We start from the raw sequence: 21,076 nt of genomic DNA on the forward strand, positions 1-21,076 counted from the left end.
TCTACATTTTTACCAAAAATGAGGAAGGCTGGTGGAAGAGGCCGTGGAATTGGGCGGGGGTTGGCAGCTGGTAATGATGGTGTTGGTGGTGGATCTGATGGTAGTGGCAAGAGCAAAATAGGACCGAATGCAGGAGGTGTTGAGCCTGCGTCATTGTCTGGCTCCATAAGGGTTCGAAGGCTTAGTTTTCTAGGAGTTGGCAAACCGCTTTTAAAGCCAGAGCATCAGGAAAAAGTTTTGTCTTACATTGCTGACTCAGCCTCCAGCTCTATCGCCTCCTCTTCTTCAGTTGTAAAAAGTAAAACCACTGAGTCGTCATTGGAGGCTCATGTTCATGAACCACACCTTTCCTTGTGTCCTTCACCCCAACCAAGATTGAAAGATGACGCAGGCCATACTACTGATTACTCCATGGAGCTGTTTTCACATACCATGCCAGGATTATCAAGTGAAATGGTGAATTACCCAGGCCAAGATGAATCTGACATGGAGTGCACTGATGCACAGCCGCTGATGTATGATTCTGCTGGTACATTCACTCAGAGCACTACATTGTCCTCGCAGTGTACAGAGCCAGATTCTGACCCTGATGAGACTCAGGTGCCCCTTCCCACACACTATACCACCATACACGGTGACACAGAGGAAGGTACACATGACATTGAAGAGGAGGTGATGGATGACCCAGTTGTTGACCCAGATTGGCATCCATTGGGGGAAGAGGGTGCTGCTTCCAATAGCTCAGATGAGGAGCATCCACAGCAGACTTCGACATCGCAACAGCTGTTATCCGGCAGGCCCGGAGCACTCCAAAGACAGGTTCCAAAAATCAAAAGAGTTGCTGGACAGCTTGTCCAGAGGGTCAAAACATCACAGCATGCTAGGCCGCAAAATGTCTGCCAAAGTAGGAAGAGTGCAGTGTGGCACTTTTTTGAACAAAATCCTCATGATCAGGCCAAGGTTATCTGTAAGAAGTGCGCAAAGACCTTTAGCCGAGGGAAAAATCTGAAAAATTTGAATACCAGTTGCATGCTTAGACATTTAACCAGCATGCACTTGCAAGCGTGGACACAACACCAAACCTCAAGTGCCACATGTGCAACTGATCACAACGAAGGTAGTCAGCAACGCTACATTGTTTCCCCCAATGTAAGCCCACCGGTTAGCACAGCAGCAAATGTTGAGGTGTCGTTGCAAGGCCACAGCAGTCAGGGAATCCCACTGTTATATCAACGAAAGACTGTTTCTAGGCCATCAGAAAGAACACCAACTCCATCACCATCATCAACCCTCTCTCAGTCCGCCCTGTCCATCGCTACTTCCACCATATGCAGCTCTCAAGTCCAGCTCACCCTCCCAGACACTATGAGTAGGTCAAGAAAGTACTCAGTCTCTCATCCGCGTACACTGGGTTTGAACGCCCACATTGCCAAACCAATCTCGTTTGAGATGATGCCCTTTCGGTTGGTGGAAACCGCAGCTTTCCGCGAACTCATGGCCTATGCAGTACCACGCTATGACCTACCCAGTCGCCACTTCTTCTCTCGCAAAGCCATCCCAGCCCTCCACCATCATGTGAAAGACCGCATTGTCCATGCACTCAAGCAGTCAGTGAGCGGAAAGGTGCACCTCACAACTGATGCATGGTCCAGTCGCCATGGCCAGGGCCGTTACGTGTCCATCACTGCGCACTGGGTTAATGTGGTGGATGCAGGGTCCACAGGGGACAGCGGTGGTGGGACAGTGCTGCCTAGCCCACGGTATAGTAAACAGTTGGCTGTAGGCGTTCGACCCTCCTCCTCCTCCTCCTCCAGAAGCGAAAGCTCGTCCACAGAGCGCAGTCGTACGAACACTCCATCTGCAGCTGCCACTGTTGCACACGAGGTGTCCCCTATCGAGCAGCTAGTGGAAAGCCTCAGCAGGCTGTGTTGCAGATGATGTGTTTGGGCGACAGACACACCGCGAAGGGGCTGGCCGAGTACTTTCAGCGACAAACTGAGTCATGTACATCTTGAGGCAAGCAAGGTAGTTAGTGATAACGGCCGTAATTTTGTGGCAGCCATAGCCCTTTCAAAACTCAGACACATACCTTGCTTGGCTCACACCTTGAACCTGGAGGTGCAGTGCTTCCTCAAAAATTATCCAGAGTTAACAGCCCTGCTCCAGAAGTGCGAAGACTGTGCGTGCACATCCGCCGGTAGCCTGTACACTCCGTTCGTATGCAGAAGCTGCAGCGATTGCTCCACCTTCCCAACCACCGCCTCATTATCGACATTGCAACAAGGTGGAACTCCACCCTGCACATGGTGGAGCGGCTGTGCGAGCAGAGGCAGGCCATAATGCATTTGTGGGAGGATACACGGCCAGGCACTTTGAGAGCAGACATGGAGTTGACCGGTGTGCAGTGGTCGAAGCTGAAAGACCTCTGTAAAGTCCTTCAGTGTTTTGAGGAATGTACACGGCTGGTAAGTGCAGACGACGCCATCCTAAGTATGAGCATCCCACTTATGCGTCTGCTCATGCAAACTTTGACGCACCTTAAGGAGCAGGCTTCTGCAGCCAATGTTGATGAGGAGGAAGAGGAGGAGGGAATCCTTGATGACATTCAGCCATTGTCTGCTCAGGGACCTCTCCTGGACGAGGTGGAGGAAGAAGAGGAGGAGGAGGAGGAGGATGATGGGGATGATTACTTATGGGAGGAGTATGCATCTCGTGGGGCAAGTGAAAATGTTGGCGTGGCAAGGTCTGGTAAAGGGTTTGTGCGTGACTGGAGGGATGTGGATTAGCCAGAAAGTGCTCCTCCAACCAGCACTCGCAGTGCATCATTGACACCGGGAACATTGGCCCACTTGTCAGATTATGCCTTGCAGATCCTAAAAAGGGACCCCCGCTTTGCCAAAATGATGAACGATGGCGACTACTGGTTGGCCAGCATCCTGGATCCACGCTATAAAGGCAAATTACAAAACATCATGCCACAGGAGAACCTTGACCTAATATTGGCTAATAAACAAGCAACTCTGGTAAATCGGTTGCTTGAGGCATTCCCAGCACACAGCAGCGGTGATGGTTCTCACACGAGCCGTACGGGCCGGGGGCAGCTTGGCAGAGGTGTTCGTGGTGCACAGCAGAAGTGGCGTTGGAGACAGGGGTTTCATGACTATGTTGTGGACTGATTTTTCAAGTACCGCTCACACAACTGGTAATACTGCATCGATGGAAAGTGACAGGAGACAGCAGTTGTCAACTATGGTTACAAACTACTTTTCACCCCATATCGATGTTCTCCCACACAGGTCATTCCCCTTTGACTATTGGGCCGCTAAACTGGACACCTGGCCTGAATTGGCACAATATGCCTTACAGGAGCTCGCTTGCCCAGCTGCAAGTGTGCTATCGGAAAGAGTCTTCAGTGCAGCTGGATAGAGTTGAGCGAAACGGGTCGAAAAAATTCAAAAGTCGCCGACTTTTGGCAAAGTCGGGTTTCATGAAACGAAACCCGACCCTAGGATGAGGTCGGCCACGAGGTCGGCGACTTACGCGCCAAAGTCGCGTTTCAAAAGTTTGTTTTGCGCTCTTTTTCAGCCAATCAGGATCCACGGACACTGTGGGCAACGTGATGACATAGACACGGGTCACCACCATCTTTCAGAAGTGCATGCAAGTGATTGGCTTGCTTTGGTGGGCGTCACAGGGGGTATAAAAGGGCGTGCACGCCGACCGCCATCTTACTTCTGCCGATCTTAGTATAGGGAGAGGTTGCTGCTGATTCTGTAGGGAGAGCGTTAGGCAGGGAAGAAGACAAAAAAACTGCTTCTGCTGCTAGCGATTTGGCCTGCACAACACACCAGTCACTGTGTGTGCAGTGCAAGGGGAGGCTATATAGTGGTGTATCAGTGGTGTTGGTTGTTGGGCTGCATTTTAAGGCTTCCTGACAGGCTGGCATTGCTGTTTACCCACTGCTCCGCAAACTGCTTTTTTAAAAGCAATCCCAATTTTTTTTTTTGTCCTGCTGAGAAGAAAAGAAAACTGCTTCTGCTGCTAGCAATTTGGCCTGCACAACACACCAGTCACTGTGTGTGCAGTGCAAGGGGAGGCTATATAGTGGTGTATCAGTGGTGTTGGTTGTTGGGCTGCCTTATAAGGCTTCCTGACAGGCTGGCATTGCTGTTTACCCACTGCTCCGCAAACTGCTTTTTTAAAAGCAATCCAATCTCCCTTATCCTCTAGTCACTTTGGTCACAGCTGTGCCATCGAGCCTGTCACATAGCGCTCAGATATCAGTGGGCCTCACACAATCCAAAAGTGTCCACTGTCCACAAGTGTGTGCAGAAATTCAAAATCTCCCTTATCCTCTAGTCACTTTTGTCACAGCTGTGCCATCGAGCCTGTCACATAGCGCTCAGATATCAGTGGGCCTCACACAATCCAAAAGTCTCCACTGTCCACAAGTGTGTGCAGAAATTCAAAATCTCCCTTATCCTCTAGTCACTTTTGTCACAGCTGTGCCATCGAGCCTGTCACATAGCGCTCAGATATCAGTGGGCCTCACACAATCCAAAAGTGTCCACTGTCCACAAGTGTGTGCAGAAATTCAAAATCTCCCTTATCCTCTAGTCACTTTTGTCACAGCAGTGCCATCGAGCCTGTCACATAGCGCTCAGATATCAGTGGGCCTCACACAATCCAAAAGTGTCCACTGTCCACAAGTGTGTGCAGAAATTCAAAATCTCCCTTATCCTCTAGTCACTTTTGTCACAGCTGTGCCATCGAGCCTGTCACATAGCGCTCAGATATCAGTGGGCCTCACACAATCCAAAAGTGTCCACTGTCCACAAGTGTGTGCAGAAATTCAAAATCTCCCTTATCCTCTAGTCACTTTTGTCACAGCAGTGCCATCGAGCCTGTCACATAGTGCTCAGATATCAGTGGGCCTCACACAATCCAAAAGTGTCCACTGTCCACAAGTGTGTGCAGAAATTCAAAATCTCCCTTATCCTCTAGTCACTTTTGTCACAGCTGTGCCATCGAGCCTGTCACATAGCGCTCAGATATCAGTGGGCCTCACACACTCCAAAAGTGTCCAGTGTCCAAAAGTGTGTGCAGATATTCAAAATCTCCCTTATCCTCTAGTCACTTTTGTCACAGCTGTGCCATCGAGCCTGTCACATAGCGCTCAGATATCAGTGGGCCTCACACACTCCAAAAGTGTCCAGTGTCCAAAAGTGTGTGCAGATATTCAAAATCTCCCTTATCCTCTAGTCACTTTTGTCACAGCAGTGCCATCGAGCCTGTCACATAGCGCTCAGATATCAGTGGGCCTCACACAATCCAAAAGTGTCCAGTGTCCAAAAGTGTGTGCAGATATTCAAAATCTCCCTTATCCTCTAGTCACTTTTGTCACAGCAGTGCCATCGAGCCTGTCACATAGCGCTCAGATATCAGTGGGCCTCACACAATCCAAAAGTGTCCAGTGTCCAAAAGTGTGTGCAGATATTCAAAATCTCCCTTATCCTCTAGTCACTTTTGTCACAGCAGTGCCATCGAGCCTGTCACATAGCGCTCAGATATCAGTGGGCCTCACACAATCCAAAAGTGTCCACTGTCCACAAGTGTGTGCAGAAATTCAAAATCTCCCTTATCCTCTAGTCACTTTTGTCACAGCAGTGCCATCGAGCCTGTCACATAGCGCTCAGATATCAGTGGGCCTCACACAATCCAAAAGTGTCCACTGTCCACAAGTGTGTGCAGAAATTCAAAATCTCCCCTGTCCTATAGACACCTTGTACCTTGTTTTACATTACTATATAGTTTGTTGGATTTTGTCTACATTTCCACCAAAAATGAGGAAGGCTGGTGGAAGAGGCCGTGGAATTGGGCGGGGGTTGGCAGCTGGTAATGATGGTGTTGGTGGTGGATCTGATGGTAGTGGCAAGAGCAAAATAGGACCGAATGCAGGAGGTGCTGACCCTGCGTCATCGTCTGGCTACATAAGGCCTCGAACGCTTAGTTTTCTAGGAGTTGGCAAACCGCTTTTAAAGCCAGAGCATCAGGAAAAAGTTTTGTCTTACATTGCTGACTCAGCCTCCAGCTCTATCGCCTCCTCTTCTTCAGTTGTAAAAAGTAAAAGCACTGAGTCGTCATTGGAGGCTCATGTTCATGAACCACACCTTTCCTTGTGTCCTTCACCCCAACCAAGATTGAAGGATGACGCAGGCCATACTACTGATTACTCCATGGAGCTGTTTTCACATACCATGCCTGGATTATCAAGTCAAATGGTGAATTACCCAGGCCAAGATGAATCTGACATGGAGTGCACTGATGCACAGCCGCTGAAGGATGATTCTGCTGGTACATTCACTCAGAGCACTACATTGTCCTCGCAGAGTACAGAGCCAGATTCTGACCCTGATGAGACTCAGGTGCCCCTTCCCGCACACTATACCACCATACACGGTGACACAGAGGAAGGTGCACATGACATAGAAGAGGAGGTGATGGATGACCCAGTTGTTGACCCAGATTGGCATCCATTGGGGGAAGAGGGTGCTGCTTCCAATAGCTCAGATGAGGAGCATCCACAGCAGACATCGACATCGCACAAGCTGTTATCTGGCAGGCCCGGAGCACTCCAAAGACAGGTTCCAAACATCAAAAGAGTTGCTGGACAGCTTGTCCAGAGGGTCAAAACATCACAGCGTGCTAGGCCGCAAAATGTCTGCCAAAGTAGGAAGAGTGCAGTGTGGCACTTTTTTGAACAAAATCCTCATGATCAGGCCAAGGTTATCTGTAAGAAGTGCGCAAAGACCTTTAGCCGAGGGAAAAATCTGAAAAATTTGAATACCAGTTGCATGCTTAGACATTTAACCAGCATGCACTTGCAAGCGTGGACACAACACCAAACCTCAAGTGCCACATGTGCAACTGATCACAACGAAGGTAGTCAGCAACGCTACATTGTTTCCCCCACTGTAAACCCACCGGTTAGCACAGCAGCAAATGTTGAGGTGTCGTTGCAAGACCACAGCAGTCAGGGAATCCCACTGTTATATCAACGAAATACTGATTCTAGGCCATCAGAAAGAACACCAACTCCATCACCATCATCAACCCTCTCTCAGTCCGCCCTGTCCATCGCTACTTCCACCATATGCAGCTCTCAAGTCCAGCTCACCCTCCCAGACACTATGAGTAGGTCAAGAAAGTACTCAGTCTCTCATCCGCGTACACTGGGTTTGAACGCCCACATTGCCAAACTAATCTCGTTTGAGATGATGCCCTTTCGGTTGGTGGAAAGCACAACTCATGACCTATGCAGTACCACGCTATGACCTACCCAGTCGCCACTTCTTCTCTCGCAAAGCCATCCCAGCCCTCCACCATCATGTGAAAGACCGCATTGTCCATGCACTCAAGCAGTCAGTGAGCGGAAAGGTGCACCTCACAACTGATGCATGGTCCAGTCGGCATGGCCAGGGCCGTTACGTGTCCATCACTGCGCACTGGGTTAATGTGGTGGATGCAGGGTCCACAGGGGACAGCGGTGGTGGGACAGTGCTGCCTAGCCCACGGTATAGGAAACAGTTGGCTGTAGGCGTTCGACCCTCCTCCTCCTCCACCTCCTCCAGAAGCGAAAGCTCGTCCACAGAGCGCAGTCGTACGAGCACTCCATCTGCAGCTGCCGCTGTTGCACACGATGTGTCCCCCTATCGAGCAGCTAGTGGAAAGCGTCAGCAGGCTGTGTTGCAGATGATGTGTTTGGGCGACAGACACACCGCCGAGGTGCTGGCCGAGTACTTGAAGCGACAAACTGAGTCATGGCTGGGCAGTGTACATCTTGAGGCAGGCAAGGTAGTTAGTGATAACGGCCGTAATTTTGTGGCAGCCATAGCCCTTTCAAAACTCAGCCACATACCTTGCTTGGCTCACACCTTGAACCTGGTGGTGCAGTGCTTCCTCAAAAATTATCCGGAGTTAACAGCCCTGCTCCAGAAGGTGCGAAGACTGTGCGCGCACATCCGCCGGTCGCCTGTACACTCCGTTCGTATGCAGAAGCTGCAGCGATTGCTCCACCTTCACAACCACCGCCTCATTATCGACATTGCAACAAGGTGGAACTCCACCCTGCACATGGTTGAGCGGCTGTGCGAGCAGAGGCAGGCCATAATGCATTTGTGGGAGGATACACGGCCAGGCACTTTGAGAGCAGACATGGAGTTGACAGGTGTGCAGTGGTCGAAGCTGAAAGACCTTTGTAAAGTCCTTCAGTGTTTTGAGGAATGCACACGGCTGGTAAGCGCAGACGACGCCATCCTAAGCATGAACATCCCACTTATGCGTCTGCTCATGCAAACTTTGACGCACCTTAAGGAGCAGGCGTCTGCAGCCAATGTTGATGAGGAGGAAGAGGAGGAGGGAATCCTTGATGACATTCAGCCATTGTCTGCTCAGGGACCTCTCCTGGACGAGGTGGAGGAAGAAGAGGAGGAGGAGGAGGAGGATGATGGGGATGATTACTTAGGGGAGGAGGATGCATCTCGTGGGGCAAGTGAAAATGTTGGCGTGGCAAGGTCTGGTAAAGGGTTTGTGCGTGACTGGAGGGATGTGGATTAGCCAGAAAGTGCTCCTCCACCCAGCACTCGCAGTGCATCATTGACACCGGGAACATTGGCCCACATGTCAGATTATGCCTTGCAGATCCTAAAAAGAGACCCCCGCATTGCCAAAATGATGAACGATGACGACTACTGGTTGGCCAGCATCCTGGATCCACGCTATAAAGGCAAATTACAAAACATCATGCCACAGGAGAACCTTGACATAATATTGGCTAATAAACAAGAAACTCTGGTAAATCGGTTGCTTGAGGCATTCCCAGCACACAGCAGCGGTGATGGTTCTCACACGAGCCGTACGGGCCGGGGGCAGCTTGGCAGAGGTGTTCGTGGTGCACACAGCAGAAGTGGCGTTGGAGACAGGGGTTTCATGACAATGTTGTGGACTGATTTTTCAAATACCGCTCACACAACTGGTAATACTGCATCGATGGAAAGTGACAGGAGACAGCAGTTGTCAACTATGGTAACAAACTACTTTTCCTCCCATATCGATGTTCTCCCACACAGGTCATTCCCCTTTGACTATTGGGCCGCTAAACTGGACACCTGGCCTGAATTGGCCCAATATGCCTTACAGGAGCTCGCTTGCCCAGCTGCAAGTGTGCTATCGGAAAGAGTCTTCAGTGCAGCTGGATCAATCCTGACAGAAAAAAGGACCCGTCTGTCAACCCAAAATGTGGATGATCTAACCTTCATTAAAATGAACCACGCATGGGTTTCCAAGGATTTTGTCCCACCTTCCCCTGATGACACATAGGGTGACAGAAAAATGGCTTGCTTTGGTCCACCTCTTCCTGGTACTTCACCTATTTCGCCTTTTGCATCAGCTGAATGTCCAACATCAACATATGCCACTTTCTAAAACTCCCTAACTGTGCTGCCTCCCCCCCCATGGCCGGGGTCACCACCTACCGCACGACACCGTGCGAGTGCCGTTGCCCTGGACAGGTGGGTAGGCCAACTCTTGGGCACGGGCACTGGCACAGGGTCCCTCATAGTGCATTCAAGTGTCTCTGACGGTGGTGGTGCACACCCGCAGTCAGACACACCGCTGTACTATGAGGGGCCCAGTGCCAGTACCAATGCCCACGAGTGGGCCCCCCTTGTTGGGCAGGGCCCCAGAATTTGCAATCTTTACCTCTCCCTGCTCCTCCGCTGTGTAATCTGGGCCATCAAATCCATACTGTGCCTAACACCGTCTGAGCCTTCCTCCTGAGACATATATTTTGAATGTGTACGCTATCCATACATGTTATCCAGGGATACGGTACCCTTTCTAACCTTTGTGCAATCACGTACAATCCATACTGGGCCTAACACCGTCTGAGCCTGTCTCCTGAGACATATATTTTGAATGTGTACGCTATCCATACATGTTATCCGGGGATACGGTACCCTTTCTAACCTTTGTGCAATCACGTGCAATCCATACTGGGCCTAACACCGTCTGAGCCTGCCTCCTGAGACATATATTTTGAATGTGTACGCTATCCATACATGTTATCCAGGGATACGGTACCCTTTCTAACCTTTGTGCAATCACGTGCAATCCATACTGGGCCTAACACCGTCTGAGCCTGCCTCATGCTGTATAGACATATATTTTGAATGTGTACGCTATCCATACATGTTATCCAGGGATACGGTACCCTTTCTAACCTTTGTGCAATCACGTGCAATCCATACTGGGCCTAACACCGTCTGAGCCTGCCTCATGCTGTATAGACATATATTTTGAATGTGTACGCTATCCATACATGTTATCCGGGGATACGGTACCCTTTCTAACCTTTGTGCAATCACGTGCAATCCATACTGGGCCTAACACCGTCTGAGCCTGCCTCCTGAGACATATATTTTGAATGTGTACGCTATCCATACATGTTATCCAGGGATACGGTACCCTTTCTAACCTTTGTGCAATCACGTGCAATCCATACTGGGCCTAACACCGTCTGAGCCTGCCTCATGCTGTATAGACATATATTTTGAATGTGTACGCTATCCATACATGTTATCCAGGGATACGGTACCCTTTCTAACCTTTGTGCAATCACGTGCAATCCATACTGGGCCTAACACCGTCTGAGCCTGCATCCTGAAACATATATTTTGAATGTGTACGCTATCCATACATGTTATCCAGGTATACGGTACCCTTTCTAACCTTTGTGCAATCACGTGCAATCCATACTGGGCCTAACACCGTCTGAGCCTGCCTCATGCTGTATAGACATATATTTTGAATGTGTACGCTATCCATACATGTTATCCAGGGATACGGTACCCTTTCTAACCTTTGTGCAATCACATGCAATCCATACTGGGCCTAACACCATCTGAGCCTGCCTCATGCTGTATAGACATATATTTTGAATGTGTACGCTATCCATACATGTTATCCGGGGATACGGTACCCTTTCTAACCTTTGTGCAATCACGTGCAATCCATACTGGGCCTAACACTGTCTGAGCCTGCCTCCTGAGACATATATTTTGACTGTGTACGCTATCCATACATGTTATCTGGGGATACGGTACCCTTTCTCACCTTTGTGCAATCACGTGCAATCCATACTGGGCCTGACACCATCTGAGCCTGCCTCCTGATGTATAGACATATATTTTGAATGTGTACGCTATCCATACATGTTATCTGGGGATACGGAATCCTTTCTCACCTTTGTGCAATCACGTGCAATCCATACTGGGCCTGACACCGTCTGAGCCTGCCTCCTGATGTATAGACATATATTTTGAATGTGTATGCTATCCATACATGTTATCTGGGGATACGGAACCCTTTCTCACCTTTGTGCAATCACGTGCAATCCATACTGGGCCTGACACCGTCTGAGCCTGCTTCCTGATGTATAGACATATATTTTGAATGTGTACGCTATCCATACATGTTATCTGGGGATACGGAATCCTTTCTCACCTTTGTGCAATCACGTGCAATCCATACTGGGCCTGACACCGTCTGAGCCTGCCTCCTGATGTATAGACATATATTTTGAATGTGTACACTATGCTATCCATACATGTTATCCGGGGATACGGTACCCTTTCTCACCTTTGTGCAATCACGTGCAATCCATACTGGGCCTGAGAACAGATGGCGAGCTGTTAAGCAAGCTACAGCACCTGTGGTTTGCACACGTAAGTTTTTCATTTTTTCAGGAATGACGGTTAGGCCTAATTCCGGAACTGCGGTTGACCTGCACTTACTGTGAAATCATCGTTCGCGGGTAATAATTGTAATCACAGATCCCCATCACTAACGTTGTTCAGCGGGTTACCTGCACCTGTAAGCGACAAACGCTGGCCTTTTCAGTGTTGCGCACATGCAGCCACGGACATGTAAGGGCATGACACACCAGTTATTGGCCAATCTCATGTGCCAGAGCCTCACGTGTCCCTCTAGTAAGCCAGACTCGGACCGCGGGGCATGACAGAGTCTCGTTCGTTAACGGAATTAAGCTTGCAATGTGTGCATTTGTTCTGTAGCTTGCATTGTTGAGGTTTCCCAGGTGGAGTCGAATTAAACCGTAGGCTCCACTCCTGGTGGTGCCCTTCTGGACATTCCTTTAAGGTTCAGCTTTGCAACCATACTGCCCACGTAAAACAAACACTTTGCCTTCATGAACGCTGTTTGGAGGGTCATGACTCGTGGGAATAATGCCGCCCAATCAGTTAACCTGCTAGAGAGATCCTTCGTTGCTCCCAAGCATGACATCACACTCCCTAGGAGGAAGGTAATGCCACTGTGGTGACCGTACTCCTGGGGGCGACACAAGTGCACTGATGCCCAGCCACTGCTCGATGAATCTGCTGGTACATAGACCCAGACCACTACATTCCCCTCGCACGCTACACGGCCTGAATCTGACCCTGATGAAACTCAGGTTACCCTTCCCATATACAGTTCCATCTTACACGGTGACAAAAAGGAAGCTGCAGATGAAAGTGCAGGTTCGGCCCACCCGCCATCAGACACACCACCGTACTATCAGGAGCCCTGTGCCAGTGCCGTCGCCAACGAGTGGGCACCCCCTGCTTGCTCAGGATCACAGCACTTGCAAGGTTGAAATACTGTGCAGTGAGATGGAAGATGGGAACGACGAGGAGTCCAGACTAGTACAGGGATTCCCTAGCGAGGAGACTTATTTGATTGTTTTCAATGTTGGGACAGCAATTTTTGGGGAGCACTATACTCTGGAGAATGATAGATGGGGCCCACCATACACTGGAACATTCCAAAGGTGGACATCAGACACTGGAGCAGCATTTACAGGGCCCATTATACACTAGAGCATTAGAAATGGGCCCATTATGTTTGGAGCATTATTTGGGCCCATAAGACAGTGGAGCTTCATCCATGGGGACCAACATATGCTGTAGCATTATGTGGAGCTCATCATATACTGTTTCAAACATTATATGGGACCAATGATTCTGTATGGAGAAATAGATAGGCCTTGTCATGAGATGTAAAAAGTGAAGTATTTTTCATTGTACTATACCGCTATTTCTCTGCCATATCGGAGCATGATGAGTTGTGGTATGTGTTAAAGGGGCGCTCTTTCGCCCAGGGCACATGAAAACCTGGAGCCAGCCCTCCCCCCCCACAACTTTAGCCAAATAACCCCCATTTTTCAGTGCGTAACTTGTATTATGAAGTTAATTAAGGTTGACAAGCTTAAGTAAGAAGAATTGATGCTTTTGGCATTCAAATGGGCACTGCTGGTGTGTTTCCTGTCCTCTCACTGCCAACTTTTATTCCCCATTGACTTACATTGGGTTTCGTGTTTCGGGACAACCCCGACTTTTCCCTATAATCGGACAATCTTGCTCGAATCGACTTTTGGAAAAGTCGGGTTTCACGAAACGAAACGCGACCCTAAAAAACCAAAAGTCGCTCAACTCTACTCTCAACCCTTCCTTTCTGTTTCTTAAAGCATCTGGAAGCCCCATGCGAAGATCCGCTGCAATGGGAGCACAGATGCTTGAATTTGCAGTTCGATCCGAATTTGCATTGCCCATTATTAAATTGCCAGCAGAGACCCTGCTTCTGGGTACCCGACTGACCCGACTGACCGCCTGCCCCTTGGCCGCCGCTTTGCACATTTGATGAGCTGGCCCCCCCGGCCCCCCCTCCGCCAAGAAAGGAATGGCCAAATTTAGACTGCGTCATGACCCTTAACCACAGACTTATGTCCTTCTGATCCCACCGAATCGCTGGACGAATCGCTTTTTCCTGCCTAAATTGCTCGTCGTAACGAAGCCAAGCCTGACCCCCGTATACCCTATATGCCGCCCCAATCGAATACAAATAACAAAAAAAGAGGAGACCAATTGTCAGGCGTCTTTTCACCAATCACGCTGGCCAGGATTGCAAACGCCTGTAGCCAATTAGCAAACGTCTGTGGAATCAAACGCCATCTCCGCTTTTCCTCCTCCTCCTTTTTGCTATCGTCCTTCCTCCCCTTATCCAAATTGAACTTTACTAGCGGTAACAGGGAAAAAATCTCGACATACTCATCCTTCCATATCTTTTCCCACACCTCCTTTTTTAAATGAGCTCCCAACGGGCCCTCAAAACATACGTAAACCTCCTCGTGGGCCCTATCATCTAAATGGACCCGACAGTCCTTCTCTTTTTCCGTCTGCACCGACACAGATACGGGGTCCGCTCGGCCCCCGGAAACCCCGATAGCCGCCCCCGACGAGCCAGCCCCTCGCTCCACCGACCCTACCCAGGCAGCCAAAGGCGCCGACGGCTCTGTAACCCCCTCCATCCGTGCCAGCAACTCCCGCACGGATGCTAACACGTCCCCAAGCCCCCCAATCGGCAACGGGCCCTGCTCTCCCACTACTTGTCCCCCCCGCCCCGGGCCGGCCCCCCACTCCGCACCCAACCGCAGGAGACCTTACTAAGGGTGATGACAGACAGGACACAGAAGCATACTCACCGGGCTGCGAGGACGCTGTGTCTCCTCCAGCCGCCATTCCCGAATCCCGCTGATCATCATGGCTGGAGTTGCGTGGAAGACCTTCCGACCCCAGAGGTCCGATACTTGCGGAGACAGGCTCCCTTGACCCCGCTGCACTCCCGGGCCACTCTCTTCCCGAATCGTCCACGTTCCGACCCCCGCCGAGGCCAGCAGGATTCACAGGCCCAAGGGCTGCTGCCTGTGGCCACCCACTGCCCACACCCCTCACGCCTGTCTGCGGTTCCGTCCGCTTTCTTCCTCCCCCTCCGCCGGTCCAGTCAAGGGGCCCGCAGCGCAGGATGCACCAGCCCGTCCCATCTGCCGGGGGCTGCCGCCCGATAATCCCCCCGCTCTTGACCCCGTCAGCCTTCGGCGCGCTGCAGAGGCAGGCCGCCCGACTCCACTGCGGCCTGCTGTGACATCATTCATCAGCGCCGTCCTGGCGCGTGCAGGCCCCGCCTCCCGATGAGGCCTAGGAGAAAGCCTGTCGACCGCCGCTGCACCCGGGCCGGCACGTGGATTCCTCCCGGCCCTGGGCCTGCCAGCGCGCTTACTGGCAGGCACCCAGGCTGGAGGGTCCCGGGAGGGGCTCCGACGCCGGCGTTGGGTGCTCGGAGCAGAACCCGGTGACAGGCACTCCGGTGGCCTGACCCTTCTTCTCGTCCTGGGAGAATCTGCAGCAGCGGCTGCACCACCGCCTCCCCCAATAATACCTGCCACCTGCTGCTCCAGCCACCCAACGGGCTGCGCCTCTGCTGCTGCCCGGAGCCTCTCCAGGACCGCTTGTATGGACGCCATGGCTCACTTCAGGGTCTTCTGCAGGATAATCCCTCTCGGCTCCAGAGCGGGAACTGAGGTAACCGCCCCTCAGCCACTTAATATATATACCCCTCTAACCCCCATCCTCCACCCCCTGGGATTATTAACCCCTTCCCACCAACCCACCGTCATGAAGGGCCTCCACTTAGCCGCTGTGGGGTGGGGGGTTGCACGGCTCGCTCCAGCCCTTGTCTATACAGTTGCTAAGGTGGGGCCCTGACATGGGATACTCACCACACACGGGGATATGAACACACACACAAAATGCACCACACACTACCACGTGCTTCAACACATATACCACCCTCAGCACACATTTCACCACACATACACCAACCTTGCCACATAAAAGTCGAAACACAAAAGTCGCCACTAAAAACTCACCACGCTGTCCCAGAGCTGTTTAAAAGATGAAAAATGAGCTGTGATTGGTTGCTATCAGCAACAGTTTTCTTTGTAGACAGTTGTGGTAACTGAGGCCTATTATTCTTACCATTTCTATGTCCTTCTGTAAAGCTGTAAATAACACAATTTATTACCGTGCCAACACAGACCACCCTCTGACACAGACTGCAGGGGAAGCCCAGTATCACACAGGATAGGATTAGATACACGGCTCAGCAGTCAGTATCACACAGGATAGGATTAGATACACAGCTCAGCAGTCAGTATCACACAGGAGTGGATTAGATACACGGCTCAGCAGACAGTATCACACAGGATAGGATTAGATACACGGCTCAGCAGACAGTATCACACAGGATAGGATTAGATACACAGCTCAGCAGACAGTATCACACAGGATAGGGTTAGATACACAGCTCAGCAGTCACTATCACACAGGATAGGATTAGATACACAGCTCAGCAGACAGTATCACACAGAATAGGATTAGATACACAGCTCAGCAGACAGTATCACACAGAATAGGATTAGATACATGGCTCAGCAGACAGTATCACACAGAATAGGATTAGATACATGGCTCGGCAGTCAGTATCACACAGGATAGGAATAGATACACGGCTCAGCAGACAGTATCACACAGGATAGGATTAGACACACAGCTCTGCACACAGTATCACACAGAATAGTATTAGATACACAGCTCAGCAGACAGTATCACACAGAATAGGATTAGATACATGGCTCAGCAGACAGTATCATACAGAATAGGATTAGATACATGGCTCAGCAGTCAGTATCACACAGGATAGGATTATATACACGGCTCAGCAGTCAGTATCACGCAGGATAGGATTAGATACACGGCTGAGCAGTCAATAACACACATGATAAGATTAGGTACACGGCTCAGCAGTCAGTATCACACAGGATAGGGTTAGATACACAGCTCAGAAACAGGATGTGCCAAAGCAGAGGACATTTTCATTCCAAGAATTCCACTCATTCCATCTGATTTGTTTTTTGATTTTAAACACCTCCAGTTTCCAGTTCAACTGCTATTTGCAATGTCCATTAACAATGCTGAGGGACAGTCCTTGAAAGTAGTAGGGATCGATTTAAATAGTAGGGATCGATTTGCAATCTCCATCCTTTTCTCATGGTCAACTTTACGTGGTCTGTTCAAGAGTTGGAACTGCCAAAAATCTGTTCATTTTTGCACCGAAAGGAAAAACCAAACATGTTGTTTATCAAAAGGCTCTTGAATGAGTTGAAAATAAAATACCATCAATACTTGGGTAGCCGTTTAGTTAATTTGTGTTGCAAATCCAGAGGCGCATCCAGGGGGGGCAGTTGCCCCGGGGCAGGCAGCGGGGGGGGGCGCAGTCGGGCCGCCTAATGCAGCGATCCGCAGTGTCTCCCCCGGCAGCTGCGTTCTGCCGCTCCCCATCCTGTGAGTCGGCTGTTTTCTGTGACGGCTGTCAAGCTGACAGCCGGCGCAGAGAAGGAGGCCGCGCCGGCTCCCAGGCAGCAATTGTATTTGGCGTCTATACAGACGCCAGTACAGTTGAAGCTCTGACCGCCGGGTCAGAGCGACGTCAGCAGCATGATCATGTCATGTGATCACGCTGTGATGTCACTCCCCGACGCCCAGAGCAAACGGTGGTGGTATGTGTGCTCCTCTGTGGAGCTGAAGAACCACCGAAGATGGGAGATGGGGGGTGTTAATGAGTGGGGGGGTTAATGAGTGGAGATGGGGTTTAATGTGGGGATGGGGGTTAATGAGTGGGGGTTTAATGAGTGGAGATGGGGGTTAATGTGGGGATGGGGATTAATGAGTGTGGGGGTTAATGAGTGGAGATGGGGGTTAATGTGTGAGGGTTAATGAGTGGAGATGGGGGTTAATGTGTGGGAATTAATGAGTGGAGATGGGGTTAATGTGGGGATGGGGGTTAATGAGTGGGGGGTTAATGTGGGGATGGGGGTCAATGTGTGAGGATGGGGGTTAATGAGTGGGGGGTTAATGAGTGGGGATGGGGGTAAATGTGTGGGGGGGTTAATGTGTGGGGATGGGGATAATGTGGGGATGGGGTTAATGAGTGTTGGGGTTAATGAGTGGAGATGGGGGTTAATGTGGGGATGGGGGTTAATGTGTAGGGGGGTTAATGTATGGGGGTTAATGAGTGGAGATGGAGGTTAATGAGTGGGGGGTTAATGAGTGAAGATGGGGTTAATGAGTGGGGATGGGGGTTTATGTGTGGGGGGTTAATGAGTGGGAATGGGGGTTAATGTGTGGGGGGTTAATGAATGGAGATGGGGGTTAATGAGTGGGGATGGGGTTAATGAGTGGGGATGGGGGTTAATGAGTGGAGGGGTTAATTAGTTGGGATGGGGGTTAATGAGTGGGGATGGAGGTTAATGTGTGGGGGGATTTGGAGTGGGGGTACATAATGTGTGGGGGGATTTGGGAGTAGGGACGAGGGGTTATTGAGTGGGGATGGGGGATACTTAATGTGTGGGGGATTTGGAGTGGGGATGGGGGGTACTTAATGTGTGTGGGGGATTGGGGAAGGGGGGATTTGGAGTGGGGATGGTATTTAATGTGTGTGGGGTGCTTTGAGGACACAAAATGAAGAGTATGTATGAGGGCATGTATGGGGGATGGGTGCAGACAGTAAGGGGTGCGAACGGGTGAATGTATGTGGATACAGTATGGGGAGTGAGGGTGATGGGATGTGTGCAGACACAGTTTGGGGAGTCAGGGGTATGTGTGAGCAGACAGTATAGAGAGTGAGGGGGTAAATATATGAGGAGACAGTGTGGTGAACAGGAGGGATGTTAGAGGAGACAGTATGAGGAGGGAGGGGAATAGTGTGAGGAGACAGTATATTGCAGACATTTTTATTTAGGAGCATTATAATGACACTTCTATCTTTAAGGGCATCGTGTGGAGATTTGCTGCAGAAGACCGGAGAAGATGGACGTCTGCAGAGACGGCTGTGGATGAGAAAACTCATCATGGGATCTGGACAAGAAGAAGAAAAGAAGGAGAACGACTCCAGAGACAGCGTCATCTATAAGGTACCTGGATGTAAATATTATTTGTGATACTGACTAATTCTCATGTTTATATTTGTTAGGAGCATTAAAGGGGTTGTCCAGGTTTGTGCTGAGTCTGCAGTCATTCTATGTGACTGCAGACTTCTGAATTCTCACAGTGCTCACTGAACGCTGTTAGAATTCTATCATGCCGGTAATTTACATACATACGGTCACATGCTGACTAGACATGTGTGGCCTCACTCAATGACAAAGGAACTGAGCGAAGCCGGGCACGTCTAGTCGGAATGTGGCCAGAAGTATGCAAATCACATACTTGTGCTGACATGACTGTACATCGGCAAGGGAGAATCCTAAAAGTGTGCAGATACTTTCAATGTGAGAATTCAGAAGCTGCAATGTCCAGGATTCAGCTCTGCAGGTTCCAGTAGTCATCACACGGACACTTCACTCATATGTGATTTTCATACTTAACAACGAGCTTCTCATCCTGCTTTCAGTTTTTTACTGAACATTGAGAGCATTAGGGAGAGCGGCTCGTGGGTACATGGCTAAGTGTGCAAGTCGCATATGTACTTGGGGGGGGGCGCCAAACCAAATTCTTGCCCCGGGTGCCAGAAAGCCTAGATACACTCTGTGCAAATCTGTAGTGTTGAATATATGATGTGAAATGTTTTTGGGTGCAATATAATCATTATAATTTGTTATTACTAACAACAGTTGGTTACTATGCCCAGGCAACGCCGGGCTCTTCAGCTAGTAGATAGATAAATTGAAAGCCAAGAAATTGTAAGAAAGTATAAAGTTTGGTCCAGGGCCTTATTGAAATAAAGGGTCTTTTAGATGAATCCCTCCTATTTTTACCCTATGGTACATTGATAAATGAATCCCAACAAATCCTGACAAATCATTAACTTATTATATGGGCACATCAAGTTTCAGTGGGTTTACATTGATTTTGATGTCCGGAATCCCTCTGTAGACTCTGCTATTCTTGACATTACAAACACCAGAAGCACTACAGAAGAAAAGATAGAACATGTGAAAGAACATAATATACATAATGGATTACTTATCATCAGTATAATAGTCATAGTATGTGAGCTAGGACAATCTCTGAACAGCACTATGTAATATGTTAACTCTATATTAGCAACAGTAATAATTAGATTTTTTTGCTATGTTACTTTTATTGTATCTTACAGTGATTAGGTTCTTCAGAAGGTCGTAGATCTGGGTATTTATTCTGACGGAATATAGGCTGAACTGGATGGACAAATGTCTTTATTCGGCCTTGCTAACTATGTTACTAAAATCATTACTAAATAAGATTATCAAGAAGACGAGAAAAGCACCTTAATAATGAGTTACCATGGATAATCAATTTACAGATAATATTTGTCAAGCTTGAACATTTAGGCTGCGGTATATTTTTATTGGCTCTCTCTGGCATACTGTAATTCAGCTGTCTAGACATGGAATAAGTTTGACGTGGAAGTAAATGGGCGTTGGACATATCGTAATTCACAGTGTGTTTTTCAAGTTGTTAATGACTGAATTAAAGCAACCTCAATGTTAGAATAATTCTACATGATCCTGGTTTGGTTTTATTGTCTCCAACTACTTCCCTGCAGTGTAAACTGAAATTTTCCATCCTCCTAGACAAATAGTTAAATATTTGTTCATGTAAGAAATGTCACATCGTTCATATACCTACTCCTCATATTCTGAGGAGTGCAACTCAACTATCTTGTATACTGAATATAATTGATGGGGACATCAGCTTAAAGTCTCAATTCTTGTGGAAATGTGTATTTTTCTCAGCACTGGTGGCACAAACAAGGGTCATGGAATAATTAGTACCATGCCCTTAAAAGTAAAGCAATTTTCTCATGATATTAAATGTGTAAAATTGCAAAGCGTTTGTAAAAACAAGCAAATTGGCAATTTACTTCTCTTAACACTTTAGTGATGGCGCGAATTTTGTTCTTAATGACCAGGCCAAATGTTTTAAATTTGACCAGTGTCCCTTCATGTGGTAATAACTCAGGAACACTTCAATGTATCCAGTGATTTTGAGACTCTTTTTTTCATGACACATTATACTTTATTTTAGTGGTAAATTTAGATCAATATGTTTTCTCATTTATATGTGAAAATATCAGAATCTTCACA

This window comes from Dendrobates tinctorius, unplaced genomic scaffold, assembly GCF_039654945.1.
Source record: "Dendrobates tinctorius isolate UK_male_01 unplaced genomic scaffold, ASM3965494v1 ptg000160l, whole genome shotgun sequence".
Taxonomy (NCBI): domain Eukaryota; kingdom Metazoa; phylum Chordata; class Amphibia; order Anura; family Dendrobatidae; genus Dendrobates; species Dendrobates tinctorius.